Source organism: Alligator sinensis, unplaced genomic scaffold (genome assembly GCF_000455745.1).
Source record: "Alligator sinensis unplaced genomic scaffold, ASM45574v1 scaffold93_1, whole genome shotgun sequence".
Taxonomy (NCBI): Eukaryota; Metazoa; Chordata; order Crocodylia; family Alligatoridae; genus Alligator; species Alligator sinensis.
This window is the reverse complement of record NW_005842243.1, coordinates 1,235,215-1,259,559: the sequence shown is the minus strand read 5'-3', so window position 1 is coordinate 1,259,559 and position 24,345 is coordinate 1,235,215. Positions and strand designations below refer to the sequence as shown.

General features: G+C 44.6%; 1 protein-coding gene across 1 annotated transcript in view; it reads left to right on the top strand.

The window, feature by feature from the left end:
• Positions 1-23,992: 23,992 nt before the first annotated feature.
• Positions 23,993-24,345, top strand: part of SIPA1L2 (signal induced proliferation associated 1 like 2) — a 261,532-nt gene continuing 261,179 nt past the window's right edge. The window contains exon 1 of the mRNA XM_014521704.2: positions 23,993-24,128. The gene's annotated coding sequence lies outside the window, so the exon portion shown is untranslated. The remainder of the gene's footprint in view (positions 24,129-24,345) is intronic.

Sequence of the window (24,345 nt, the reverse complement as noted above, 5' to 3'; positions counted from 1 at the left end):
TCCCCACAGATCTGGACATTTGGTGGTGGAGCAGGGGTGGCAGCATTAGTTGCTGCAGCCTCCAGAGCTGTAGTAATTTCATAGATTTCATAGAGTTCTAGGGTCGGAAGGGACCTTGTAGGTCATTGAGTCCAAACCTGTGCTCTAAAGAGTGCTGGGGTCAAATAACCCCAGCTAGGTTAATGCTGCCACTCCTGCCCTGATGCCAAATTTCCATACCTGTGGGGAGCCCTGCAGACCAGATGACCCGGCCCTATGTTTTGGATTGTGTGAAGTTGCTCTGCAACCTGTTCTGGTGCATGGAGCCTGACTAGCATGCCAGATCACACCCATGAATGAACCCTGCGCTGGTTATTGCCTGTGGACTGACCCTGCCCATGGGATTTGGCCTGGGCCAGTCAGGCAGCCTGGAGGGCCACAAGGTTGGTCACAACTGTTCTAATGTTTCAGTGCTTAACCACCCTCATAGTTTGAAAATTCTTCCTAAAATCTAACTTAATATCCAACCGTGGATGTAATTTAAGCCCATTACTTATTGTTCTGTTCCTGTTGACACAGCACAATTGATCACCACACCCTTTCTAATAAATCTTTGTGAATTTAAGCACCGTTTGCAAATCCCTTAGTCTTCTCATCTCTAGAGTTCCTCCATTCTTTCCTTATATGTCCTGTTTCATAGTACTTTAATTGTTCTTTTCTTTTACTCTCCTTCATATTCTTTCTAATTTCTCAACACTTTTCTTGACATGTGGTGTCCAAAATTGGGCACAACACTCCCGCAGAAGTCTCACCAATGCTGAAGAGAATAGAAGAATCACTACAGCTTATCCAGTTTTGTGTTTGTATTTGATTGTTCTTTCCAATGTTGAATTTCCAAGTCTAGAGAGAATTTGTGGATTTAGCTGGACAGGTCCTCGGCAGGGTGTGGTCAGGACCACCAGGGCTGAGACAGCACGGTGTAGTATAGACAAGCCCTAAATGTACACTTAAGTCTATCTTCCCAATCATTAATAAAGCTATTGAACAGTTCAAAACTCAAGATCCTCCTCCCAATTTGATACTGAGCCACTGATGATGACTCTTTGAGCACAGTTATCCAACCTGTTATGCCCACCCTCTCTCTAGCAATTTCATTTAGAACGTATGTATTTAGCTTACTTATAAGAGTTTTGTGGAAGACAGAATCAAAAATCTTACTTAAATCAAGGTATATTGCATATATTGTTCTGTCCCCACCCCCAATTCACAGGCCCATGCACTTGTCATAGAACAAAATAAGATTGATTAGGTATGATTTGCTTTTGACAAATCCATGTTGACTGTTCCCTATCACCTTGTTATTTCAGTGCTTACAAATTAATTGTTTGGTGATATGATCAAATATATTTCCAAATATCAAAGTTAGACTGACTGGTCTGTAATTCCCTCTGTATTCCTTTCCCCCCTTTTTAAAGAGGAGCACTCTTTGCCCTTTTTCATTCTTCTGGAACCTTACCTTACCTTTATGGGTTCTCAGAGGTGACAGTCAATGGCTCTGAAAGTGATTAAGCTAATTTCTTGTGTACTGTAGGATGAATCTCATTAGGCCCTGATGATTTGATAATATATTGCTTATTTTAGGCCTCTGGCAGACAGTCAAGTAAAAGCATGATGGGATCTGGTGCACAATGCCAACAACAGTGCCTCTTGCCATGAGCTCCAAGCAGTTGATGCTTGACCCCACATTCAATTTAAGGCATGATGGGAACCAGCCACAAAGTTATTATACAAAAAATGTTATTCCTTGTTTTATTGCACCATTAATTGTGTTAACGTGTAGAGAGGTTACTATTTAAGATGTGATTAAGAGGTCAATCCTGTCTTAAGTGCAACATCTGCCAAGGGCCTAAGTAATCACTACCTTGTTCTTTCTGTACTATAGGTATAGTATCTATGCTCATGTCCTTGATGCTACTGCACTTGTCATCCAACATATGATTTTTTATGTTAAGATGGAAATAAAGGTGAAAAATACTTCAGCTTTTTCTGCATTCAGCAAGTACCTACATTTTCTTTGATTGTCTTCTTACTTCTAAACTTATTATATAATGGGCTTTTGTTCTCTTTTATGTCTCTTGCTAGCTGTATCTCAGTTTGTTCCTTGGATTTTTTGTTTTTGTCCCTGAATGCTAAAACCTGCATCCAAGTATCTCTTACCAACTTACAACTTCCTACCAATGCTGTTGCCGTGTGCAGGGTCCTAGATCTTCCTGTTAAGAACTTGTTTTCTTTTTCCCCCTTTACCCTGGGCCAAGATAGGCTGCATGACTATCTGCTTATCTTCGATTATGCCAACATATTCCAACTATGTTCTATGAAGCCATCATGTGCAGGGCCCCATATCCTCTTTAATCCCTACAAACTCATGTAACTAACTACATTTTTTAAAATATTCACAAATAAAGTTTTTATACCTTGTGCTTATCCTTAGTAACATGGTCAAGTTTTCATTTTAGGGTTCTTTCTTACAATGTAATCTTTATTAGGTTTCCTTTTCCAGAATCAATGGGTACAGACAGAAGTGCAGCTCCCCACTGTAACTGAGAGCACTTTGTATGAAGTGTTCTGGGTTACAATGATCCTCCAGTCCCCCAGATCAAACAGAAGTTCATTGTTTCAGGGGGGAAGGGAATCTAGCTGCTGGCTGCCAGCCTGCAGCTGGTTTCCTCCTAGCAACAGCCCCTCCTCTTTCCCAGCCTGTCCCTGTTTCAGAATAGGAGTGGGGAAAGGGAGCAAAGGGAGCTAGCTCATTCTAGGGGTCCCCCAGCCAGCTCTGGAGGGTGGGGGCTCCAATTCACCTGCCTCACCCTTCAGCAGAGGTTGAAAACCCCCCAGACCTAAATCCCTCCACTCCCTTTTTCTGCTCCCATTCTGAAAACAGCAACAGGCTGACAGGTAGCACAGACCAAAGTTATAGAAGATGCTCTGTTTTGAAACATCTTCATCTGACCCCTCATAGATTCATAGATTGTAAGGGGCCAGAAGGGACCTCAGAAGATCATTGAGTCCAGCCCCCTGTGCCAACCTGGAAAAACAACTGGGTTCAGGTGACCACAGAAAGGTGATTGTCCAGTCTCCTCTTGAAGATTTCCAGGGTAGGCCATTGCACCACCTCTGGAAGGAGTTTATTCCACAGTCTGGACACCCTAGCTGTGAAGAAATTTTTCCTAATGTTGAGCCTGAAACAGTCTTCTAGGAGTTTGTGACCATTGCTCCTGGTTTTCCCTAAGGGTGCCATGGTGAACAGTTGTTCACCAAGCCCTTGATGTGCACCCCTGATGTAGCTGTAAGCTGCTACCAAGTCCCCTCTCAGCCTTCTCTTTTTCAGGCTGAAGAGTCCCTGATCCCTCAGCCTTTCCTCATATGGCTTGCTGCAGAAGTCTCTGATCATATGGGTGGCCTTTCTGTGGACTCTCTCAAGCTTTACCATGTCCTTGTTAAAGTGCGGCACCCAGAACTGGATGCAGTACTCCAGCTGTGGTCTCACCAATGCCAAGTAGAGAGGAAGAATCACTTCCTTGGTTTTGCTGGAGATGCATTGATCGATGCATGCCACAGTACTATTTGCCCTGCTGGCTACAGTGTCACACTGCTGGCTCATATTCGTGCTGTGGTCTATTATTACCCCCACGTCCCTTTCATTTGCAGTGCTGGTCAGATTGGCATTGACAAGCCTGTAGGTGTGTAAAGTGCTCCACCTTATCCCCAGGTGGAGCACTTTACATTTCAGGACTCAGATTTTCACTCAATCAGCCATTTTTAAAGCTGTCTGCAGCTGTGCACTTGTGTTTGGTCATGGCTATAAATTGCTTTCTGTGGGCAATTAAGTGAAAACTGTCACTTCTGTCTATGCCCAATAAGCTCACTAGTGATGTGATATACGCTGTATGAAAGGATACCCCTGCATCAGAGCAATGTGTGTATTTTCCAGAATAAAGAATGCACACCTCAGCCTAAAATTTTTTCAACAAGGGACAAACCCATCTCCCCCTGCAGTGCAACTGAATCTAAGGCTCAGTTTGGCTGGTTGTAAAAAGAGGGAAGGGAGAGTTGAGATTCCTGGGACCTAATCTGACCCCAGAACATCTATGTAAACAAGGAGCAACTAGAAATCTAAGCACAGACCTTCAGGACATGATGTTTCTCCCACTCAAATTGGTGTGAATCAAAAACAAATCAACAGTGTTACACTGCTATAGACCCAGTATGTCAGGAGAATGAACCCCTCTGTCAATAATTTTCCAATTTCCTCTCATAAGTCCCTTCAGCCAGCCTTTTCCAGTATTTTAGCAATATTCTCTGTATTTCCCAGTGCCTCTTCTGTCCTATCTGGTAACAGGAGGTTGCTAGTTCTCCCTGGGCATGTCCCCACATATAGGGGCGTGTGGCTGCCATGGCAAAAATAGCAGTGAAACAAATTTGTGCCACTGCTTTTTGCTGCTGTGCATGCCACTGCACATGGGGTTGGTGTGGAGCAAATTGTCCCGAGTGAGGTAGGGGAGTCTGGGGCTGGCACCTATGTGGCTCTGGCTGGCCAGGTCCCATTTTTGTCTGTGCACATTGCTTCTGCGTGGATCATGCCACTTTTTTCAGTGGCTGTTTTTTTTGACACCAGGATCTCCCAGTGTCAAAAAACCCACCACACTGCAAATTACCAGCACAGTGTGCAGGTGCACATGTGCTGTGTGTGGTTTGCCGCACCTCAGACTGCTTTGAGGCACCACAAACTGGGCATGCATGCTCATCTGGATGCACCCCCGGTGCCTACCAAGACTCAACATTCTTTGTATGGCATTATTTGAAGAGCCTTCTGTGCCTTTCTGTGCTTCCAGCAGCCTTAGTGCCCCTTTCCCCTGTGCACTCAGGGAGAAGAGACTGTCAAATTCTGGCTTATAAGGAGAGGATTTCTTACATTCACTTACCCACTCTAAATTACTCTCAAGCAAGAGACTCTTTAAGTATTTTTATCCAAGTTGTCCTTTTGAATTGGTTTGGAGCTTTCCTTTATAACCTGTTAATTGGCTGTTCTCCTGCTGGAATTTCCAAAACAAACAAGAAACAAAACATACACCCACCCATATATTCAGCCCTACCTAGTCACTACTGGCAATACACCTATGGGCACATCCAGACGAGCCCACATGTGCTTCTTGCGGCATCTCAGACCCCTTTGATATACTGCAAGAGGCAAGTGCAGGAATGAGAAAATGTTCCCCACACTGCAAGTTGGCAGCACAGAGGCAAAATTAGACCCCTGGATATCCAGGGCTCAAAAAACCCCACAGAAAAAAAAAAGTGGGACGGGGGCTGAGGCAACCAGAGGCTGGGTCCTCCATAGAGACACTCTGGCTGCCAGAGTGTCTCTATGGTTAGCCCTCACCCTGGTGCTGAAGTATGCTGCCTGCCCGTAGAGGACAGGCAGCGTGCCAGCAGCAGGGCTCCAGTACCGGTAAGTAAGGGGTTGGGGGGGCTGGAGGAGGGGACCATGGGGTGACAGTAAACAGTATATTCATGTATTAATGAATTCATGAAACATGTATTTAGAGTTCACTTTAGTATTATGATAGCAACACAGGTAGTTTTCCAAATTGCTTTAACACTGTAGATATATCAATAAAACATTGCCCAACTGATCGCTGTCTCTCTCTCTCTCTCTCTCTTTCATTCTCTCACTTTATAGTGGTCTTTTGTTTTACTTGTGGAGGAAACATGGATTTAGAGGTATTTTACAGTGACTTTGAGATTCTTTTATCAGGGATTTATCAGTTTTCCAATAGGGAACACCAGAATTCCTGCTAGGGAGGCCAGTAGCAGGACCCTGCCTGCTCAGAGCTGGCACCTTGGACCCAGCTGGCTATGGCTGACCTCCTGGCTAATTAGGGCTAGGAGGGCATGCTTTGATAGTTCAAAGCAGGCCACCACGCCCGGAACATCTTCCGAGTGTTAGCTGCCCAGACATGGGGCACACATGGCAGTAGTGACACACAAAGGCCAACTCTTGCAGCCACAACCCACTGGCAGTTGGCCCAGAGGGGCAGATGCCTCATCCGGGTCTGGCAGGTGTGTAGCAGGTCATAGCCAGGCAACAGCCCCCACTGCCAGACTGCTGCAGTGGGTAGAGGGTGCAGGGAACTTTCAGGGCTGCTTCAGCAGTCCAGCTGGCACAAGGGGTACTAGTGTCCCCAGGTACCAATTGGAGGGGCTCCAGAAGCTCCTGAGAGTGAGTAGCCCTGAGCTACTTAGCATGGCAGATTTTTGTATGGCTGGGGCAAGGACAGGGCAGCTTTTTATACTGCTGGGGACAGCACAGGTGCTGGCCCTGGGCTCTAGTTCCCCTGGCTGCAGATCCAGGAGGAGCCAGGCAGGGTTATTTTGCCCCAAGTGGCACAATTTGCCCCACACCAAAGTGCATGTTTGGGCACGTGCGCTCAAGCAAAAAGCCCTGGCTCAAATTTGCACTGCTTCTATTTGAGCTGCTGCAAGCGCATGTGCTTGAATGTGTGGACGTCCCCATTGAGAACATACTGGATACTGAGTAGAACTGAGTTCGTAAATTATATTGCATAAGATAAAAAACAAAGTTACAAGTTCTTGTATGGGTTTTATTGAAGGAAATTATGTTCTCTAATTAAAGCTGCTGAAGTGACTTTTTTCAGAATATTTCATTCTTGATTTTTTTTTTCTTTTCCCAAGTGTTAGTTATATGGGTACTTTTAAATGCATGTGCCTCTGTCAACTTCAGGACAAAAGAGTCAATGTTCCCTGTCAAAAACTCAGAGGCACATGATAGAGAAGCTGAAGGATTTGACTCAGCTTTTAAGAGTTCAGTGAACAAGGATTGTTTAAACACTAAAGGAACTACCAGACAGGAGGTACCAGATGTCCAGGCACCTGTGTCATCCCATGCCTTGCCTCAGCAGATTTGCAGACTAAATACAGTTTCTACTAGTTGTTTTAACCTTTCTTTTCTTCTGAGCAATGCTCAAAATGCTCTTGTACCATCTATATTTTCTTTTCTCCCTGGTCTTCCCATTCATTTCATGCTCTTCTGACTCATTCTATAATGTTTGCCATTCTTGATGAGAGCACCTACTCTGCTACAGACTCTGTCAGCCTGAACAGGCATCCTATATTTCTAGTTTAACTGATCTAGCATCTAAGTTTAGACCAGTGTCTGGAATAATCAAAGCACCTGACAGGATGTTGTAACTTACACCTGGCTACTCATGGTCCAGGTAGATTTCTGCCTCAGCCAGGGATCACCCAGCATAGAAGTATCCTAAGCACTCTCCCTTTTCTCCAATGATAACCCATATGGTGATGGCTGGGAATTGAGTGACATTAAATGCTACAGTGGTGGTCATACAGCCTGTGAGGATTCCTTTGCTCAGGATGAATTCTCCAGTCTCCAGATTATCCAGGTTTATGGCCACTTTCTGCTGACAGCCAGCACAAAGTGGCCACTGAATCTCTAGCATGGGTCAATATTTCCTACATTTTTCTTTCCGTGTGGGGAACGCAGCATTAAAGTATGGCCTTTATTATGTGAGGCTTCTTTTGCTGGTGCTGCTTAATGGCTATACTGTGAAATTAGCCAAACCTATGAATTCCCCCTTTCTATACAACACTAAATTGTGAGAGGGGAAATCGACCGAGACACACGGAACCTGGGTTCAAGTCTAGTTCAGCCACAGAATTCCTGTGTGACTTTAGGTAAGTCACTTAATTTCCATGTCCTCCTGTTCTCCAGGTATAAAATAGAGATCATATCTGTCTTCCTCACAGTGAAATTGTAAAGATACTCAGATACTATATAATAGTTGAGTATTTAACTTAGTGCTAATTACATGGCTTCTTAAATGGGTTTTTTTGCAAGTTCCCTTCTCAACAGACTATATAGCTTAGTTTGGGTCCTTCCATAGTGTACTTTATCAGCATTACTGATTTCAAAATTAAGAAATGGAAGCATTTTTCTCAGAGAAAGAGCTTTCTTCCACTGCAAACTCATTTAAACTTAACTTCAGAGTCTGGACAGCTCATGTGTAAAGTCTGTTGGTCATGGCATCTCTTGGGGTTTGACTTAAGGCAAAATGTGCATGCAGCCTTTTAAGAGGCAACTGTGCTGTTTAAATAAAAAGTGGCATTTTGGTGTCATTGGAGACTTAAAAAAATTATCCTAGTCTGGGTTTGACTGGGAGTAGATATCCTGCTGATGATTTCAGAAGAAGTAGGCCTACAAGCTCACTTTGAAGAGCAGCAGTGCCAGACAAAAAATAGCTTCTATAATGCCAAGGAAGGAACATTAATTTTGCAGCTCTCACATAGAAAGCAGTAGAACCCTGCTACTCCTCATGCCTGGGTGTAGAGTATATGGAAGTTCAATTGAGCTCTACTTTTGCTGTAGGAGGATGAGGAAACAGATGTTCTGCAGAGAAGAGATCCACACACACCACACCAGAGAAGTAGTTTGTATATGTTCCTCTTTCCACTACTCAGGGCCAGACTTTCCTGTGAACAAAAATGGCCAGTTGTTCCAGGGAGCAGAACTGGAGGGGGTGTCTTTTCTATAGCTGATTAATGAGCAGCAGCTTCTGATTGGTCAGTGCAATTAGCCGTGCAAACATGGGGAAAAGGTTGGTAAAATCTATTTGGCTCAGGGTGGTAAAACAGCCTGCTCCCTCTTGCTTTCCATCTTTGCTCATGAGTGCAGGATAGAACAGAGCAATATCCCTCTTCATCAATGTGTCTCTTCTGGGATGCCTTGTACGGCAAACGCCACTATCAAGGACTGTATTTGTGGCTAGTTTTTGCAGTGCAAGTTGGAAAGCCTCCTTGAAACCTCCTGTCCTTTTACACCAGGTCTTGATCCTGCAAAGTATTGGGCACTTGGCCTTTGACTTCAATGAGATAGTTTATGAACAGTCAAGTATGTACTGCAGTGATTTCTGGAATGAGGCCAGCATTTCAGGACCAGGGCAAGCACAGTCCAGTCCACAGATTAAAGCCAGAGTCTATGCAGGAATCAGGACCCAGGAACACATAGACTACAGTTCAGGTAGGAGCTGGAGAGAAGGCAAGACCCTAGTGAGATCACTCAGAGCACGAAGGATACTCTTTGTAATACCCTTAAGTGGCTGAACCATTTTCTTTATGAAATAGATCAATCAGGGTCCTGCCAAACATTAAAAAATAAAGCTAGATAGAAGCCAGCTATTTTCAAGCACTAACTTTGTAGCTGGGTGGCTCTTTTTATAGCTATAGAGTCATTTTTATGGTGTAATAATTATTTTGTACATGTGACTGGTCTAAATTTATTGTGCGATTAACCAGGTAGTTGTGTGATAATTACTTTGCACTTGTGGTGGGTCTAAATTTATTGTGTATTTAACCAGCTACTTGCATAATATATGTAACATGTAACAGGGGCCTCAGAAGCAAGGGTCTGACAGCAAATAGACATGGGAGGCTGAGTTATCTTACCTGTGTGGGGGGAGGGGGAGAAGCCGTCACATGTTGTGCATCATCTCTTGCAGGATCAAGTGTCTTTTCTGCAATTTGCACTAACTAAAGCTAGGTATTCTTTCTTCTTTGTTCAGTACAGATTTAATGATAAGTGTAGCAACACGTTTTCATATCACTACATCTTCATTATTTCAAGTGACTAAATCATAGCACTTCACCAAGAGCTAGAAACAACTCAAATTAACCTGTGAGAGCCAACATAAATAACTCAAGTAGATGCAGTTTCCTCTTCATTTTAAAATGTCATTGTAGCTTTGCTAATTGTCATCATTATGTCAATCATAATTGGTCTCCCAAGTGTTACCAATTTTGTACCAAGTGTCCTTTTGAAATACAAGTAGCTTGACCACTTCCACAGAGGAAATCTAGGCCTCACTTCATTCACAGTGTGTACAAAGAGGAAGGAGGAGTTGGTGTGTGGAGAAAAGTGAAAGGCATTGTGCAGAAACAAAAGTTATTTACAGTTTTACAATACATATGATGGCGTGACATTATTTGGACAGGTAAGAGACAGAAAGTCACTCTGTAATGAGACAGAAACCTCCACATAGCCAGAATTTTACTTTAAAATGTACATTAGAAATAACGTAAGACAGAGGAAGCCATACTGTCAACAAAATTTGGGAGGCGTTGGCTATTGAAATATTAACCTTTCAAAAGCCTTAGAGAAGAGCAGATGGCTCTGATGTTTGCTGACCTATTTGTTGAATTTAAAGAAACCTTTCTGGCAGCCTGAGCCACACCACAACTCAGTTATTTGTTGTCCCTATTAGCCAAGAGATGATTACATGATTTTCAACCACTCAATAATACGAATAAAAGCTATGATGAATCATAATGTCTGTTGGTCAATACAGTGAGCACATCATGCTTTTTTATTTATCTAGCATTTGGCCTCCCAAATGTGGGAGGCAATACTCAATAAATGTAAATTAAAAATAAAAAAGGAAACTAAGCTGAGAACTGCTGTGGTAGTTTTGATGCAGCAAAAAATAGAGGGGGAAGAGGAAATTAATGTTCTGTTGTGTTTAAAAGATTCGAGAACTTGCTTCCCTTAACTTCCTCTCTCTGTCTTTGTAATCAAATTCTATTACAAAGTTTTAAACCAATGCCCATTCAAGTTTATCAAAAGACTTGCTATGACTTAAAATGAATTTTTGATCAGGCTGTAAGAGTTTAGGGGACTGGGCCAGATGTCTGTTAGCACTTGGGCGGGTTTTTAATTCCAGATAAACAAAATTAAATAATATAATCAAACTAATAAAGAAATTAAATGAAAAATGGAGAGACAGAAAAAGGAGAACAGGAGAAAAAGAAAATGAACTTATGATAGCTGAAGTTTCCCAGATACACAACAGGCTAAATAGGATGAATATTTTCATCTGTGGTCTTACAAAGAATTCTTTGCAAAACCTGTAATTGAAACCAGTAAGGTCAGTTCAACCCAGGCTGTGCCCCCCAGCTAAGATGGCCAAATGTCTTGGAAAACCAGAAATGTCCGTGTTTTCAAATCCTGTCACTGTGAGTTTTCCACAAAGCAGCATTTTCTCCTAGTTACTTTATCCCTTTGCAGACTCTGCCACTTGAGTAGCTGCTGTTTAGTGAGCTGTTCAAATTGACACCAGCTGGCTGAGCACATACAACCTTCTACTGAAATGGCTCCTCCTGTATCTGTTACTCCAGGTTTTTATCTTAGGTCACATCTCCAGCAGAAGAAAGTGTATGTGGACTGGGGATACAGAAGGGAAAGCTGTCAATAGCTCTTGCTGTCCACTGGTTGGGGCCGAGATGTGGGCTCCCAGAGTGATATAAAGGGACCTTAGTATAGTATAAGTAAGAATCAGATCAGAGGACTTCAAGATTTGACTCAAATCATTTCTATGTTAAACATTAACAAAATTAGAGTAACTAGGGGCACTTTTATAGCTAGCTAATTTCTGAAGCTGAACACTGACCAAATGTATGGCTTTTTATTGGAGTGTCAGACAGGAGCACCACAATACTAATCAGGGTGCTGGGTAAACAAGTCTCAGCAGAAAAACAAAACCTACTAAGCTGTTAGATGTCTCATGATAGATGAGTCAGAAACCCTGTTTCCATCAATATTGATACCAATTTAGCATAATGTGCAAAAAAGAAAACAGTGCTGTGGATTAGACAATGACATAGACAAGATAATTTGTGAAAAGACACCCATGACTGGTGGCATGGATAAAAGGCAAGATACAGCAATTACAAAGTACCAGCAAGCCAAACATAGGGATAAAGGATATATATGGATCTCACAAACAACAGAGAATTCAACTTCCGGGTTATCCTCATTTCCAAAGGTTTTCATCATGCAGAAGCAAATGCTTCCTCCAAAAAGCTGCAGTTGATGGATCAGGGTACATTTTTTCTTGGTATCAACATAGCAGATAAATATTTTGGCTTTGGTAAACCTATGTAGGATCACTACTTCGAATATCAAGGGGAAATAAATGTTTCATAGTAAAGCTTGGAAAGCAATGCTGTGCAGAAGTATGCAGCTATAGAAAGCAATAGTATTGGGATTCAGTGACAAGGCTATAGTGGGGAACTAGAGGAGAGGTGCATTTATTAAAGGGGGTTTCAAATTCAAAGCAATCCAACACAGTTATATTAATGTACTGCAAACTGCATCCTGACAGAGTAAAACTCACTCCAAGTGTAGTTGATTTATTTCAGGTCTCAGCTAAAACTTAGGGTACATCTGCACCCTTATGGCAATGTATGTCCTGGCCGTCTCCTCACCCACCTGCTCCCACACCTATGCTTTAAACCGAGAAATGTACAAGTGAAACTTTTCCAGACCTGCCCTCAGGACACCTATACACGAGCAGCAAAGCTGCTCGGATGCACTGCGATTGTAGTGCATCAGAGCAGACTCGATTAATTGAGTCTGTTGCAATGTGGTAATTATCGTGCTCCAGCAGACTCCAGCATCTCATGTATCAGCATTGCATTCCTGCACTGAAAAATGGCAGTGGGGGCACTTTAACTAAAGCAGTGTACAACAAGTTTCAGTTAAAGCAACCCCACCGCCATTTTTCAGCATGGGGAGGCCGATACACAAGATGCTTTGGGCACTTTAATTAGAGCGGCTCTTGGAGGCAATTTAATTAAAGCACCCCACCACCACTCTGAGAGCATGTGTATAAATTCCCAGTGCCTACTTGTAAGCACTAAAAAAGGATCTATAATTTTTGTCACTGGACTGTGTGCTTCCTCGTTTCAAGAGGAGTATTGGTGAGAGAGTTAAAAGAGGATCCAGTTCAGAGAAAAGCTGTAAGGATTATTAAGAAATTGGAAAATATGCTTTATCATGAGAAACTTGAAGAATACAATCTATTTAGCTTATAAAAAAGGGATGACTTAATTATAACATGAAAGTGCCTGTGTTGGGAACAATGTTGGAAAATGGGCTCTAAAATACAATGTAATTCAGTGACTGCAAATGAAAACTAGAGAAAATTAATAGTAGAAACAAGGCAGAAATAGCCACTGAAATGTCTTACTAAGGACTGTGATGGATTCTCCATCAATGAGAATTTATACATCAAGATCCAGAGTTTTCCTAAAAGATATATTCTAGCTCTAGGGCAGGCAAAATACAGCCTGCAGGCTGGATATAGCATGCCAGATGATTGAATCTGGCTCATGAGTGCCCACTAATTAATTGTACTCTATCCAGCCTGCATGCTTTGCTCCCACCCTTGTGCATGGGAGGCCCCAGCCCCAGCCCCAGCCAGCATGCATAGCTTCCAGGTGGGACCACTGCTGGTGGGCGCCCTCATCCGTTTGCTTGGCCTCTAGTGGCTTCTCTTTGTGTCTCTAATGTAGTGCTCACTTTGGGCAGTAGGTAGGGAAGTGCAGTAGGCAGGGGAAAGCTGTAGCTGGGCATGAGCCTGGAGTGTGGGGCTGGGGCTGGCAGGAGTGCAGAGCCTGGACCCTTTGTGGTGGCAGGAGCACGGAGCTTGGGTGGGCAGGGTGTGGGTGTGGGGTTTTGGGGTTTGAGGGAGGGTGGGGAGGTATGGGAAACACACCCCACCCCCACATGCTTTCTCCATGGTGCACAGCCCACACTGCTGGCATCAGCAGCAGCAGGTGGCAAGTCCCTGGGGGTACTCCTGGCCTGTGCAACCGCCTAGTGGTGTGCATCTCCATCTGGTTCTGGGAGCTGCACGTGACAGCAAGGAATGGAGACAGGCCAGCCCATCTCTATTGCATGGGGCTCCCCGTATTTCACTTGCAGGTCCTGGGACTTGTATGTCACAGGGCAGTAGCCCCATGCAATGGAGCCGGCTGCCTTCTCCATTCCTTGCCACCATGTGCAGCTCCTCGGATGTTGCTGGGAAGCAGGCAGCAGGGCTCCATGCCACTTCCAGTGGAGTCTTGGGAACTGAACATGGTGGCGAGGAGTGGGGAAAGCAGCTGGCTTCATCATGTGGGGCTTCCCCCGCGTGGCATGCGAGTCCTGGGAGCTGCACGTGAGCCAGGGGGAGCCCTGTGCAATAGAGGTGGGCTGGCCTGGCTCTGCTCCTTGTTGCCACCTGCAGCTCTTGGAATGGGCTGGAGCAGTGAGTCGCCAGGCAGCTGCACTTGCATGGCCCATGAACATCTCATGGGCCCATTGCCTGCACCATGGGGGCGGGCATGTGGGAGGATCCACACCCTCCCTCACACCCCACAAAGTCCACCCCCCCACATATACACACATCCACACACCCCAACATATCCTACGCTCCCCCTACACAGCTACACCCCCTCACAAACCGCACACACAGACCCACCCACACATCCACATGCCACCATACACACAAATATACTCATCCCCAACCACATGCCACACAATATACAAGAATAAGACTCTATTTTTGAGCTATTATGCAATCACATCTATATACACTACATAAACACATAAATCAGGACATTTAAAAAAAAAATTAAAATACATTATAGTAGATGCTTGATTTCCAGTATGTAATTTAGATTTTTTCTGGTTCCAAGACAGCAATTCCTGCCCCAAAAGGAGTACTTCTGGGAGCAATTGGATGGACTTCCAGTGGCAAAGGGCAGGGGTTAGGGGCCGGACTTCTGTCCCAAGATGGTGATCAGGGGGCAGGGCACCTGCCAAGGGGTGGGGTTACCTTTGCAGCCCTGGACAGCTCACCAAAACTCATTAAGTCGTCCTCCACCCAAAATAATTGCCGACCCTTGTTCTAGTTCAAACCAGAATTATTTCAGGAAAGTCCTGTGATATATGTCACAAAAAATGTCAGACTAGCCCCTTCTATGCATTACAGATACCATGCAAGTAATTGGTTAATTGTGCAATTACCTTGAGACCAGCTACGGGTCCAAAGTACTTAGAGCATGCCATAAAAAACTCTACCCAGCTATAAAGTTAGACTGAAATGTGTACTAACTTTGTAGTTGGTTGCTATTTTGCTTTAATTTGCACATGTAGCATGTTCTTCCCTGTGACTGGGAGCCCCAGCAGCTGACAGGGATCCCTGCTATAGGTGTGCACCATGCCCAGCCAGGGCTGGGAATCCTGCAACTGAGGGGACTCTTAACCCCAGCATCTGCTGACCCACAGTTGTGGGCTCTTGGCCCCAAGCAGCACAGCTCCTTGTGCCAGGACCCACCTGGGTTGCTGCAGTGTGGGGCACTGCAACTGTCACAATCTCTCAGCCCTGGTGGTTTCACACACCCTCAAGGCTGGCAGACTGCAGCAGCTGTGATCTCCCAGGCCTGGGGTTGCATAGGCACCCCTGCAGGTGAGAGCCACTCAGCTGAGGGGGCTTCCTGCATGGGACTTGCTTCTTGTCTGGGCTCCCCCTGCACTAGCAATAAGGCGGGATGGGATCTAAATCACGATCCCACAATCAAGCCTCTTGCTATGTATATGTGGCATGGCAGGAAGCACCATTGTTGTTTACCTGCATGTGTAGAGAGGCCCTAGATGATCCCAGTGAGTCTGGCTTTTTGTAATCTAAGAATCCATGAAGAGTTTTCAAAATAAATCTTAAATTAAGGAGTCCTGAATAAAGATCTGTCTGCCTGTCCATTCTATTTAAGTTTTTTCCAGGTGGACTAGATTAGCATAGTTAACTTCCTGGAGTCTTTTCTTTTTCCTACACCAATAGTTCTCTGCCTATTATTTCTCATGCATTACTGAAAGTTTTGACTCCTTCCTCTGACTGGCCCATGGTGCAAGCCTCCGTTTCCTAAATGTTGCATTTTCAGACAAGGACTTCAGAGTATGTTCGTTTGCTGCCCTTTGCCCTTAGGAGAAGCTCTCTAAAAACACCTGCCCTGCTATTATGTTATTGTCTTACTGCAAAAGCTTTCATTAATCTTTCCTTTGCTGTCATGCCTAAAAAACCCAGACTTGACAACAGTTAGGTTGCTCTCAGACCACTGATCAGTACTGATTTTATTGTTTCTTCATGCTCCCCTGTCAATTGTCTGTTGTCTGATATGTAGGCTAAAAGCTCTTTGGGGAAGGGACCATCTTTTTACCTGCATTTGTACAGCACCTAGTACAGTTGAGTCCTGGTCCATGACTAGAGGTCCTAGGTGCTACAGTCAAACAATAGCAGTACAACATACTGTGCTCTTCAACAGTACCTTTCAACCTACAATGCCTTAAAAAGCATGGGGCTTGATTCATCCCATGGATTCAGTGTGTAAAACTTGCAATTCTCAGCTTGCCTGGTTGTAGCTGTACCCAAGAGGGATTCCCAAGGGGAGGCCCTGTGGTAGCACAGTTGTGCCCCTCCTATGGATAGCAGGATGGGAGCATGGGAGATGGAAACTGCTTTATATTCTAGCTGGAGCTCACTAAAAGCCCTTCCAGTGGAGGTTGCCTGGGAGATGTTCTACATCAGTCCCTCTCCTGGATACTGTGGCATTATTCTCTCCTTGACTGACCCAGTCACTTTTTGGGCAGCACCAGCTTGCTCCAAGTTCCCTGACAGAGCAGGATGTTGCACTCCAGTTGCATTGCTGAATTCTCTCTGTGGGTGAACTTTCTGCCATCGTGGTGCCCACTGCCAAGTTTCTGTCAGCAGAACTCATGAGGAGAATTGGGCCCATTAATTAAATCTCACTATCTGTGAGGTACATAAGGGATTAGAAGTTTCATTTCAACAGCCATTGAAATGCAGTCATTCAAGTGCACATTGTCACTAAACAACAGTTCAGGACAGGAAGTTCAGAAGCGTATTGAACCAGACTGAGACCATGGGGGATTTTTGGCAGATAAAATGTAATTTTCTGCGTTAGAATTTGGCTATTACCAACCCACCTCTTCCCAAAAAAATGCCATGACATGTAGCGACTGCAAGGCTTAAGCAGCTGGAGGCCTGATTTTCCATTGATTTGTACCTTGCATAGCCCTATCAGTGCAGAGGGAACTCAGGCAGTACCGGTGTTGTGATGCAGTGCAGCACTATCAATCATGTAAAGATGTGGCAAATTCTGATTTCGTAGCACTGTACACTCACTGTATGATGAGATTAGCTGTATTCTAGAGGAATTCACCCTGGTGAGAGCAAAAGGCATTTGCTTCTGCTACCTTCTTTTGAGGGTGGTCCAATAAAAGATATCATGCTAAGAATTCCTTCCCTCTCGCAATTTCTGGACCACCATGGCTACAATGTCACTCTTACACTGCCTTGAGGTTTTTGTCAGAAGGTGGCTTTTTTGTCCACTGGGAGCCCCAGAGGAAGGTAACAAATGGAGGGTGCAGTGTATTGAATCAGAGCTCACCACTGTTGATCTAGCCAGATTCTGCAGTCTTCACACCCTTTTCAGGCTCTATGGGAACCTTATTGACCCACTGTAGAGGGGAGGTTGCAGCTTTCTTCCAGTGCCAGAATTTCCCCTTCAGAAACCTTTCCTCTGCCAGGAGACCTGTGTCCTGAATTATGTCAGCATAATCTGGGGTGAATCCAGCATATTGTCTGACATGCATGTCAGTCAAGAAACCCTATCATTACTTGTCAATAATAATGTATGAATGGGGTATAGTGCGGAATCAAAAAAAAGCTGTCTTCTTCCCCCGCACGAATTGAAGCCAAAATGGCTGTGAATGCTCACAGAAAGAGCATACCAGCATGGTTAGAGTAAAGACGATAATTGTATGTTGTCTAATCTTATCTGGATATGTCCCTTCTAGTGGTTTCCTGCTGGTAAACCGCAGAAAAGTGAGCCAGTAGTAAGAGAGCTAGAGGAAATGAGATGAAACATTGTATGCCCCTTTGGTTAATAGGAGGTTTGTTTCAAGGATATTGCTAATTAAAACAAACAGTGTTTTCCTCCATCTGGGTTTTCAAAATCAGTTTCAGGGGATGTGGGGGAAAAGCTGGTTGCACTGAGAGTTATTTGTAGTGTAAGAAAGCCATTTACATGAAATATTAGCATTGCGGTAACCTTCATTTTTTATAGACTTTAATAGTGAAGTGTAAAGTAGATTGTTTTACAAATTATGATGAAAGTGGTTTCACTCACACACAGTCCAAATAAAAAAAACCTTTAGGCTGTTGGAATTGATCCTTCAGCCCTGACCTGAGGCACAAAACCTTCCATCCCCCCAAGTTCACTTGAATATCGGCTACAGCCTGTTCATGCCACTTGCATTCAAACCTAGGGCTACTGAACCTGCAGAATTACCATGTTTACCCAAATCCAAAATGACTTCAAATTCAAGACAATCCCTCAATAATTAGATTCTATACATTGAAAATTATAAATGTGTTATAATTTTCCATATTTAGAATCTAATTAGTGGAAGGTCATCTTAAATTCATCCCCCCACTGCTGTGGAGAAAGCAGTGGCAAGGAGCGAGGGGCCAGAACTCACCTCTTGCTCCCCTGTCACCTGCTGCCCTCCCCATGCCTATCCTCCTTGCTCCCTGTCCCCTCTACCCCGTCCACTTTCCTTCTGCTACTGAGGCCTTGCCCCACCAGGGAGAAGTGGCAGCAGCACCTTGTTGGGCCAGGTCAGAGTTGAAGGTACTGGAGTCAGAGCAGAAGGTAAGGGTGGGAAGGGGAAGTTGGTGGGGACAGGCTGCATGTTCTCCCATGTGATCCCCCACAGCCACACATATGGGTCTCCTCCATTGCCTCATCCCCATCCTGCGATCTTCCCCATGCTCTCCCAGCTGCGTGCCCCCTCTGATACCAATCCCAGCTTGGGGCAGGCAGCATCTCAGCTCTGGTTTCAGCCCCAAACCTGGGGCTGAGACCAAAGATGAGCTGTCGCCTGCCTCAGGCCAATACTCAAATCCAAGGTGAGAGACTTCCTTGCCCCTCCCCCCATGCTGATTGAGGGAAAAAACTTGGTATTGGATTCTAGCAAAGACAGTGTTGATTCCTGTGGCTCCTCTCCTTGATCTCTGTCCATGTTACCTTGTACATTGGGTTGTGTTGGAGTGGCCCAAAGAGAGAATGACTGGTGGTGTATAGGAGATGTGAAAGCCACTGTGTTTGCATCTTCTCTGTCCAGAAGTCCCTCCACCCCACAATGGAGAGGTTCAGATTATGCATAGGGCCCTCTATGAATCTTCTGTACTTTTGTGGATTTCACTTTCATTGAATGCATAAGAAAATATGGACCAATATTAGAGGAAATATATGTTGGGGTGTGACCTCTCTAAATAGTTCTGTAATCTTGTGGTTGATATATATTTATTTAGCCGTTTCACTTGGATACCCGGTAGCATGGGGGGTCATTCTGACATCCACGGGCCTGCTCATATGGCTTCACAGGCCAGATCTGATCCACGGGCCATATGTTGGACACTCCTGCTTTAAATCAACCTGTATGGACTTTTTGAACCACCAGTAGGTTAGCAGTTTCTGAATCTGAGCTCCATATGTGAGTACTTGGGGAATCATGTTGTGTTGGTGCTGATTTGAAAGTGAGGTGGGAGTGGAGATTTGAAGAGATGATACTACTTGGTTTTTATATATCCCAAGTGTTATGACAGGAGAGGCACCCTTCCTGGCAACATTCTAGTAAAATGGATCCCATTGGGGCTGATTTGGAAGTCAAAGGAAACTCAACCCCCTCCCATTTAATTTTGTCCTTTTCCAGTTACACTTTCCATTTTTAGGTTTTTGCTAGGACAGGGCATTTTCACCCTCTTTCTCTTCCTCCTCCTTGAATGGATCCTTGTTAATGCAAGCAGCTCCTGTTTACTTCTTCTCACCTGTACTCTGTCTCCTTTCCTTTGTTGTTGTTCTATTGACTCCCTGAGGGCATACAGATGGTAGCCTGGCAGACAAATGAGGTGATACTACATGAGAGAGGGAGAGGGAGAGAAAAAAAGGGCTTCCAGCAAGAGTCCAGATCTCAGATTGTTGTGACACCACAGCATTTACTGTATGACAACAGCTGTTTATTGGACCTTGACAAGTTGCAGGTAATGTGTAATTTTAGAAAAACAGCTTAAGCACAGCCAGTATACTGTATGCATCTTGTCACACCTGCTAATATACCATGCTCCTGCCATTTATCACATTCAGTCAGCTAACAAATATTTTTACCTGGTTGCACTGCTATATTAGGTATGCTTTTTAAAGGCGAAACTTCCCTCACTTTCACAGTACTAGCACAAGGCCCAGGGACCTCTCAAAACAAATTAAAGCCTTATTAAATAGACTTTAAATGGCATATTGACCTTGTACTTCTCTGCAGAGGTTGAAGGTGGGTGGGGGTGGGGAAGGATTCACTTAACTTTAAGTGCAGGAAGGAGTTAATAGTAAGGCCATAAGGTGCATACTTGTAAGGATTTCATAACATGGCTATGAGGGATATAGGAATGCCCCTGAACTTATAGGAAACCTAGAACTTTCAACCAATTTTCCTTAGCATATTGTTTCTTTGAGAAGATAGGTGAAACAGTAAATATTGTGGGAAAAATTGTTCCGTATCCAATAAGCTTTATGAAATACATCTTATAAAAAGAACCCACCAAGCAGATGTCAAATGCTGTTTTTAGCTTAGAGGATGTAACAGTGCTGTTTGTTATGATATGTCAGCATATCGCTATATCAGATCCAAAATCTTTCACATGTAAAATAGCCAAGCTTGTAAAACAACAGTTCAGCAACACTGGGATGTAGTAGGCAGGGGGAAAAAAATAAAACCAGTCACAGTAGGATGAGTCATTTAGCTAGATGAGTTAAGCAAAACAAAGCTAGAGAAAACTTAAAATCCTATAGGGAGATTGCCTGAATATAGTACTGTATTTCTAATACAGCTCAGCAATTGGTAGAGGACACCTAGTGGAGGTTTGTAGAAACAGCACATTCCTGGTCAAGGCTTGTCTACATAGTGCTCCTCTTAACTTTCCTTGCTCCATGCAGCAGTCAATATATATATATATATGTGTATATATGTGTGTGTGTGTGAGAGAGAGTGAGAGAGAGAGAGAGAGAGATAAGGTTAGACATCCAGTGAAACACATTGCACAAGCCCTAGTAGAGAATGCAACTATGAGACCTTTTAGCCTCTTGTTCTCAGCCTGGCAAGATCGTGGGAAACAAATTCTTGGTCAAATTGTGCTGTAGCTTGAGAATAAAATTTGCCAGAGACCATTTTTCATGACTTAGTATTAATGTACATTTGTCAACCTGGGAGCAGTAATGACGGGATGTTGAGAGCTTTCAGTCCTGAGCCAAAATGACCAACAAGTGGTAAATCTGAGTGGGGGAGGGGGAGGGGGAAGGGGAGCAAATAAGAGGAGGAAAACTGGAAAGGGATTGAGGGAACTCCTTGAGGGGATATTAAGATGGACTGAAAAAGTCTTTTTTTGGTGCCATAACTTCCCCTTCGATCAGGAAACTGAGTGACAGCAAGAGCCACAAGGAACAAGAACTGAATAACTGTTATAAAGAGCTTAAAGTCTAGAGAGGCACTTGGTTTCCAGAGTGAGACTCAGAGGTATAAGTAGCCAAAACACTACAGTAATGAGACTATGGGCTAGAATGAAATTACAGCAAATGCTGCAGACTGAGCTTTGTCTTTCATTTAAATCTATCTAATTCTCTGGGTTGAGAATTGTTTCTCTTGATGTGAGATTTCCTGGGTTAGCCAGGGTTTTAGAGGAATTATACTTCCAAGAAAGACAATGTTTATCAAATGGTCATAATGGAAAACCTTGTTGTTTCACTTGCTGTTTGTTTTATCTGAGTTTCTTTGTTCCTTTTTCTTGTTTTGATAGACAAACCTTCCGTTGCTTAAGCTGCAATAGTCACTTTGGCTAAAAATAATAATATTCAAAAAGGAATCCAAATACTAAGTAATTTATATACCATTTGTCAGTGCTTGGGAGTAAATCGTGCATGTGTGTTTTTCCCCTCTGTTCACATGCTTTCTGTGTTCAATCTACTGAATGAGAGGCTAGGGATATATTTCTGATATTAAAATAATCTAAAAGGGATGATGAAGGCTAGAAAACTGCAATATGAGCTACCATGTGTCTTTTGAATGATGGGAGTACGTGTGTTATTTTTTCTTCACTATTCCCTTTTGCTCTGTTCCTATAGGAAGGGTAGACAGTAAAGTGAACTTTACAAGACAGCAGGATACTTGTAAATGTTAACATGCTGCCTTCTTGCAAGGCCTGAGACTGGTACAACCAGAAAGTTACATACACGGAGACAGGAAAAAAGGTAGCACAGTGGGTTTGCTTTTGTATGTTCTGTGTGTTGGGGTTTTTTTTTGTCGGTTGGTTGGTTGTTTTTTGTTTAAAAGATATTGCAGGCCTCCTTGTTGTTTCAAGTAGCTGATGAGAAAATATCTCAGCAAGGATCTTGATGAAAGTTAACCTTGTACTTATTTTGGAACCTCATCTTGGGAAGGTTGGCCTCATGATGGCATGTTTGGCATTTTGTCTTAACTGATCCTGATAATAAAAGTGGGGAAATTCAGGGTGGTGACTTTGTCAAAGCAAAAACCAGACGTTGATTGAATCAGTTATTACACCTGACTGATGCTCGTGGAGGTGGATGAAGTTTGGATGCATGGTAGTATTCGTGAAGCAAAAACACTTTCCTCGGCGCTCTTCAAAACAGAGGATAAAGACCATTTCAGGCCCCAACCAGGTGACAGTATAAGAGTGACACATTCTGCACTTTGGGAGAACAGTTTTGCATGCATTTGTTATACTAGAAATAGCTTTATTGTTTTGAAAAAAAGGGTGCAAATCTAATATATGACATGGACTACAGACCAGCACCAAAAAGCAAAACATTTTCCAACAACACAGTCTGGGGTTGTCACAGCTCCTTACTCCACACAAATGTCACTTGCACTTGCATATGCATGTCATTCATGGGTGCTTATTTTTTTTAACTGAGTCTTTGAAGTACCACCAGTTCTTATTCCTGGCTATCTATAGTTAACATTGCTGCTCTCCTGTGGGGCTCACAGAAGAAATGGGACTTTCCAAGGTATCTGAATGAGACCAGGGTGGGTATCTGGGACTGGAAGGTCATTCAGTGCCTTATGGCACAGAAAACTGGAATAGGAGGCCATGGCATGGACACGGGAGGAGGGTGGAAGGGACAAGAAGCAGCCACATAGGAGACCCGAGAGGTGGGCTTGGGCAGAGTTGTCCGGGGTCTTTAAGGAGAGGCCAATTGAGATTGCAGCATCAAGGGCCCAACAGATTCCCTTTGGCTTTCTGGTGCAGGGATGAATCCTTGAAAATTAGGGTTAGAAAGGACCGCAGGAGCTCATCTAGTCCAACCCCCTGCTCAAAGCAGGACCATCCCCAGGTAGCTCACCCCAGCCAAGGCTTTGTCTAGCTGGGTCTTAAAAACCTCCAAGGATGGAGAGTCTACCACCTCTCTGGGTAACCTGTTCCAGTGTTTTACTGCCCTCCTAGTGAGAAAATTCTTCCTAACATCTAACCTAAACTCTCCTTGCCACAACTGGAGACCATTGCTCCCTGTTCTGCCATCCACCACCACTGAGAACAGTCCAGCTCCATCCTCTTTCAAACCCCTCTTCCTGGATTTGAAGGCTGCTATTAAATTCCCCCCTCAGTCTCCTCTTTCGCAGACTAAATAAGCCCAGTTCCCTCAGCCTCTCCTCAGAAGCCCTGCCCCCAGCCCCCTCAACATATTCACTGCCCTCCACTGGAGTCCTCCTGGGCCTTGCCCATCTACATCCCAGCACCCTCCTGCCTAGGTCCCCCCAACAAGACCCCCTCACGGCTCTTCAGCACCACCCCCCCCACACTATGCCACAAGGGGCGGGGCCAGGGGAAGGTGGGCGTGGTTTGGCCGCGGGCAAATGGCAGCGCCGGCGTCCAATGGCGAGTGAGGAAATTGCCGAGGGCAGGGAGAGAGTGCGGAGGCGGGGCCAGAGGGAAAGGCTGGAGCGCGCGTGTTGGGGAGATAGGCAGAGCGTGCGAGACAGAGGGCGAGTGAGCGTGCGGCGGCGGGTCCCGCTGCCCCCTCCCTCCTCGCGCCGAGCAGCAGCGGGAGACGCGGGCTGGGCCGGGATGATGGGCGGCGCGCGGCAGGTAAAGTCCGCGGCGGCTCCGGCTGCGCCAGTGCGTGGGGAGCGGGTTGTACGGGAGGACCGCAGTGCATGGGGACTTGCAAAGGGAGAGCCGAGTGCGTTGGGGATGGGGGGAGTTGGAAGGGAGGACCTTAGTGTGTGGGGGTTGCAGCGTCCCGGGCCGGGGGAACCTGTCCCGGCGGCGGGGGGCAGGTGGCAGTCGGCGCCCTGCGCGGGGG